This window comes from Malus domestica, chromosome 07 (assembly GCF_042453785.1).
Source record: "Malus domestica chromosome 07, GDT2T_hap1".
Taxonomy (NCBI): domain Eukaryota; kingdom Viridiplantae; phylum Streptophyta; class Magnoliopsida; order Rosales; family Rosaceae; genus Malus; species Malus domestica.
Genome location: NC_091667.1, coordinates 30001733 through 30008637, shown reverse-complemented (window position 1 = coordinate 30008637; position 6905 = coordinate 30001733). Strand labels below are relative to the sequence as shown.

Sequence of the window (6905 nt, the reverse complement as noted above, 5' to 3'; positions counted from 1 at the left end):
GGGAATAGGGTTAGGGTTTGGTGGGGTGGATGATGTGGTGGGATAGATGGACGGATGGGGGTTTGGGGTTACAGTAGGGGTAATAGGGTTCCTAGAGGGATATTGTAAAGGAGAGGGATCAATGTTCAATACCGTAGATAATTGGGAGGATGAAGGTGTTGTAGAAATGGATTCTTTGTATGGGAAAGTGGTTTCATCAAATAAGACATGACGTGACAAAAATATGCAACCAGTGGACGTATCTAAACACCTATAACCTTGTTGATTTAATGAATAACCTAAGAAAATGCAACGTTTGGAGCGAAATTGCAACTTGTTAGTATTATAAGGACGAAGAAACGGAAAACATGCACACCTAAAAACTTTAAGAAAATCATATTGAGGAGATTTTTTAAACAGTTTTTGGAATGGAGACTCATCATGGAGAACTTTAGTTGGTAAACGATTGATCAAATAATTTGCGGTATGAAAAGCATCATCCCAAAATGAAATTGGTAAGGATGAATGAGCAAGAAGAGTGAGACCAGTTTCAACTATATGACGATGTTTACGTTCTGAAATGCCGTTTTGTTCAGGATGATGTGGACATGTAAAGCGATGTAGAACACCATGTTGAGTCAAAATTTTTTTAAAAAGGTTGTTTACGTACTCTCCTCCTCCATCAGTTTGAAAAGATTTAATTTGAGTATTAAACATGTTTTCAACCAGTTTCTTAAACGACACAAAGGTAGGAAAAACATCAGATTTTAGTTTTAAGGGATATAACCAAGAGTAGCGAGAAAAATCATCAATAAATACGACATAATATTTAAAACCATTGATAGACAATGAAGGTGAAGTCCATACATCGGAATGAACCAATTCTAAAGGAGACGAAGACCGAGAGACAGACAATTGAAAAGGTAACTTGTGACTCTTACCCATGGGACATGAGTGACAGAACTCACTAGTTACAACGCCCTTAATGGGCAATTTATTCCTAGAAACTAAACTTTGCAAAATATGAGAAGATGGATGACCTAACCTAGAGTGCCAAATGGAATTGGACACCCTAGTTCCTAAAAATGCAGACACGCCTTTATTTGAAGATGAAACACCAGAAAAAGGGTAGAATCCATTCCTACTCGGGCCTTGTAAAAGCATCCTCCCCGTGTGGAGTTCCTGAACACAGTATGAGTTGGGGTATAAGGTTAGAGAGCAGTTATTATCATTAGTAAAACGATGGATGGAAATAATATTAGTTGATGCATTTGGGCAGAGCAGTGTATTAGGTAAACGAAAAGTGGAGGTAGGTGTACGAATGGAAGTGTTGCCTATGTGTGAAATTGTCAAACCTGTGCCACCAACAACTCCATTGACTTGGTCTATGCCATTATAAGGACGAGGATGTGAAACACTAGCAGGATTATTCGTGATGTGAGCATTGGCCCCGGAGTCAAATAACCACTCTTGTATGGCAGGTGCAGTTGCAGAAGCAGGAGGTGCACTCGCAGCAAAAGCCTGCAGTCGTGGTGCAGGGATGCGTCCCTCATAAGACATGTTTAGGCGGTTGAAACAGTCAATCGCAGAATGACCATGACGACTACAGATTTGACATTGAATCCGTCCGGTAGGAAAATTACTTTGAAAGGGAGCAGTGCCAAGAACCCCATCATTTTGGCGAGAGTTAGACCCTTGGTGAGAGTGGGACCCTTGGTGAGAGTGAGGGGAGTTGCAGTGGCGGTTGGAAGAACCTCGACCATTACTAAAATTACTACGACCACGGAACCCAGGAGAGGGCCCTCGTCCCCGAAAAGAGGCAGGTGTACGGCTACCATTGCGAACGGCGGCAAGAGCAGTGAGTCCGTTGTCAGTACCAAATGCAGAATGCATTTTTTGTCGTCTTTCAGCGCCAAGGAGTAGGGCTTCCAAAGCACTATAGGTAATGGCCTCATCACGAGCTTGGGCTGAAGCAACTGTGCTTTCATAGGCAGGGCCGACGTTGTTGAGAATAATGGCAACGATGTCGGAGTCTGAAACAGGAGCACCAGAGAGAGAGAGGGTATCTGCTAGACAATTAATTTTATCCAAAAAATCAGAAATGGAAGAATCACCTCTGTGAGTATTCATCAACTCACTACGAAGCTGGAAAAGACGACCGGTTGACTGAGAAGCATATCGATCACGGAGTGTGGTCCAGGCAGAATGGGAGCTAGTTTTCCCAATTAAAGCAGCAAGCACGGTAGGGTGGACGGAGGAGTTGATCCAGGACATAACAGTGGCATCCTGTTGGATCCAAGTTTCGAAATCAGGGTTGACTTTGTCAGTGAGGATACCATCCTTATCTGTCAGGAATGCTGGAGGACACGGACTAGTGCCATCAACAAAGGAAACAAGATTGCGGCTGCGGAGAAGAGGTAACATTTGGGCCTGCCAGAGAGGGTAGTTGGTACGATCAAGTTTGATCGTGAGAAAATTGGAGACATTAGGGAGGGGAATGGGAGAGGAAGATTGAGAAGCCATGGGAGAAGGAGAAAAAAATTATTGTCGTTAGACTTTAGCTCTGTGATACCATGAAAGAATTTAAGCTAGGGTTGGAAACATAAATGGTATAAGCTCAACTCAATTAATTATGAGTGAGGTATGGACTTCATTATATAGAGATTACAAGATGAGGTTGGTTACAATATAAACTTATCATCTGTTTACATTTGAATTCAAAACTAAGTTATACAGGAGTTGGAGATAATGACGAATTGTGATCCCTTGCTATCTGTTGAAGAGGTTGAAGAGTATTCAACTTGTGTAGCTGACTTGGACGTGGAGAGTCCTTTTCCATGCATTGCTGACGTGGAGAAAGATACTGAATATTTGGTTTATCAGTTCTAATATTCACATCTAATATTGACGTATAAGAAAACAAATGGGGGACATATAAGCAAAGCTGAGACAGAGAGTTTACATATATAATCCCTATTTCCTCTTTTTTCATCTGCTCTCAGATACAATGTGAGTGACTAAATGAGTGCATTTAAATTAGAAAGAGATGACATAGGCATAACTGGGCAAAGAAAAGGAGGAAGATAAGATGAAACAAAGAAAAGGCCTTTAAAAAAAATTTGACAGAGGCGTTTTCAGCAAGTAAAAAAACAGAGGCATTTCCAAACAGAAGATTAAGTGTTAGACTTGAGTCACAGACTCACATGAGTACTGAAGGGGGAGGAGAAAAGGCTAACGTCCACCCGCGGCGAATTAGGGATGCATGCGCACGGTTCAATGCCAATGCATACGATGGTATAGTTTGACCATTCATTCAAGTTCCCTAAACAAGCAAACTAGGATGAAAATAAATGATTTCATGCAATAGACGTGCAATTCTCGTCAATATTTATGTTTTCATGTCAAGGCAGCATATGAGAACTGATAGCATTCAACATTGCTCACTCCTTATCTAATGAAAAATCGTTTTGCTCCTAACATTCAATTCCTCCGATGACTGGTTTATGAGTTTCAGCCAATTCCTCTCTTACCCTCTCCGACCCAAAAAAGGTAGGAAAGGCCTGAAATTGCCCGGAAAAATAAACACCGCAAGCTGGGCTTTTGGAACTCTTCGGTCGAGGGTAGATTCGAGCACGCAAAGCTCGAATGTTGTTGTTATTAGCACTCTCTTGAGTCGAATTGTTGTGGTTGCAGTGGCAGCCGTCAGAAAACGTCGATTTTTGGGTTTCTCGTTCGAACGGTAAGTAGGCGTCAGTGAGGAGCGAGAGGGGGAAGAGAGAAGAAGAGAAGAAGAGAAGAGAATAAAAAATAAAACGTATATATATTTTCTCAGAATGTGGCAGAGAAGTAATAAATCAAATTTAACAGGGGCAAAACGAGAAGCAAACTGTGGTTGTGAACAGTGAATCAGCTGGTTTTGAGTTTTAGTATATATCAAATTAAATTTGGTTGTGACTTCTTGATTCTTATTATCGTTAGAATTTATATTATTTTCATATTTTTTAAATTGCTCCAACATTTTCTTCTATAAAGTATTCAGTTGTTTCTTTCAAATTATCTAATGTTAACAATAATCAGTTGTGTCTTTTAGCTAATGCAATCATTATTATACATAAATTCTGACTTGCAGGTTGCAACCAATCCAATACATAGTTTAGTGGTGCCACCCGTTAAAAAGTATTCCAATCATTCCACAAATGTACGTCATGTAACGTCATCCAGTCCCATGAAAGTGTCACTTGAAATCAAGGACACTGAAAATCATTCGTGTTCTTTTTGAGTCTTTGCGTCAACTTAATTACCAAACGCACTAAATATCAAAAGCTATAATAATTGCATGCGTATATATGCATGGTTAGGGAATCTTGTTGTTGGAGATGCTTACTGGAAAATGGCCTACAGATAAAATGTTCAAAGAACCTGCACAAGTTCGTTCGGATAGCTTTGCCTGAGCTTGTTGAAGAAATATGTGATCCCGTGCTTCTTCAAGTAAACGAAAGCAGCACACATAGTAGTTAACAGCAACAGAACATGTCATCTATTTCCTCTCCGTGTCAACTGTGAACGGTAAGAATAGTTTCAAAGAAAGCAGAGCTGAGATTTGAAGTTCTTATTCTTGGAAGTTTAATACATCATTTATTTTTAGTGAAGTTTGTTATAATTGAACCTGCAAGGCTCCGATTTGCTTAATCACTGTTAAAGGTTTTAATCTTGGGATTATTAGGCTTATTCCTGTTTTAGTGAAGTTTGTTATAAATGACCAGCTGACATGATGAGTTGTAACTTGTATAAGAGCACTAGCTCTCAGTATTGTAATCAGAAGAGTTTTTACAGAAAAAATTACAAACACAAAAATATATTGGAGCTCTGCTCCCTTCTACTTCATCTTCTCCATTTGCCATTTCTATTGCAGCTTGCAGGTTGAGATAGCGTCCTGAGATTTGTGATCCTAATCCTATCATCTCGCTGCCATGGACGCGCGAGTTTCAGCCGCGTTCGACTCCTTTGAAGCTTCAGTGCGTGCTGCATTCCGTGAAGCTCTGGTACCCGTCTGCCATGAACTTTCTCTGTTACGCCGTGATTTGGCTGTCGCAGTTGGGGGAGTTTCTGATCCAGCCCCGATGATTTCCGACGACGCTGAATCAATCGATCTCGGTCATCCCGGACTTCAAGGAGACAACAATCCACCGAGAAATCCATCGCCAATGGAAACAAGAAAATCTAAGAACGGAATATACCCATCAGAAAATGTTCAACCAAACAAGAAAAACTCCACAATGTTGTAATGGAAATACTTGTTTTCTACGAACTACGCCTCACAAAGAACGCCAGGCAAATTACGAAACAGCAACTACAGCCTCGGGGGTAGCCGCCACAACTGCAGCCTTGGGGGGAGCAGAAGTACTCGGTTTTGCATCCTTGGTGGGAGCTGGGTCTGGCGGTGAAGGCTTAAGGTGGGGAGGTGTATTATGCTTCAATTTTAAAAGTATCTGCCTCATCCTTGAAAGCTCGGTTGGCTTTCCAGGCTTTGGACCTTGGACAACGAGAATGGATGGCTTCTTTTCCGTATCCTTCTTCCCTATCTTCTTCTCGATTGCTGGCACCTCATTGGGGATGAGGTCCGCAATTGCCTTCCAGTAGTTCTTGTCTACCTCAGCAATGAAACTTCTCTTGATTAGCTAGGAACAGCTGAGAAACGCCAAAATACAAGTTCAAAACAATGTCAGAAATGCATGTTAACTCCTCGCTTCTTCATACCTTAGAAGTTAGATGCCAGAGAAATCGATATGGATATTAAAGGCAAAGAAACCGCAAAGTTGTGACAAAGTTCAATTCCAAAATGTTTAGCTAAAAGGACTAGAGTTCAGAAAACCATTAACACAACCAATACTAGTAGCATTTGTTTTACGATGAAGCCTAACAGGGAAACATTGTAAATTTACATAGCGAATCCTAAACAGTTGTGACCATCACTTTAGTTGAATTCAGAAAAGTTCAGTCCCAGCAGAGAGAATAAAAGTTACGATCTTGTAAAAAGTTATGAATAACCAAGCTGAGCGGATGTCGGGAGCTACGTGTCAACAATTTGTGGCTCTTCTCCATCGCCTATTTCGATCAAGTATTCAATTATTGAATGAATCAGCAATTCAAAAACGAAAGTTAAATGAAATAAACAAACTATAAGCATCAGTCGAAAGAATCTTCATATGCATTCCAACCAAAAACTTAAAATCGAGGCAGTAAAGTAAGAAATCGACATTACTAGAAGAGCTCATTGAAACAAAATATTGTGCCATGCCGATCATAATTTTTTGGAAAGCTAATTTGGTCTAACCTTCTCCCTTTCCCTGTTAGCAGCCTTGTTATTTTCAGTAGTGATCTTCCTCTTCTGGTAGAATCCCACCTTGAATTCATCTGCTTCCTCAATTATTTGAACCAACAACTCCTTTTCTCTCTTCTCCTTCTCCTCGGGATGAATCGCATTCTGCCTGAATGTCACAAAAGCTTGGATTATTATAACTCCCTTACAACCTCACAGAATTCAACCATTTATTTCTCCCACCACCTTCAATGCAAACATAAAATCACTTTCTGATAGTCAATAACTACAATTTGACAACAATCACGAATTTTTTTTGGATTCGAATTCAGCTCCGCAATCTTATACGAACAATCGGCACGTTAAATTCATAAACATTTTAACAAGTTTTGTATTTTTTTAGATAAACAATCAATTTAACAATTTGTTATCAGAAAGACGATTACTGATCACTAAGCATGCAATTCTTGAAAACTACCGAAATCAAAACAACAACTTCCACTCAATTTCTCAGCAACAGAAAGATCAAACCAAATCAAAACCAACAACTTTCAACTAAATTGCACAATATAGTTCCCTAAGCAAGCTTGCTTATTTTTCAACTCTT

At 40.0% G+C, this 6905-nt stretch overlaps 1 pseudogene; it reads right to left on the bottom strand.

Moving 5' to 3' along the window:
* Positions 1-4763: 4763 nt before the first annotated feature.
* The window catches only part of LOC139197815 (clathrin light chain 2-like), a 25636-nt pseudogene continuing 23494 nt past the window's right edge, over positions 4764-6905 (bottom strand).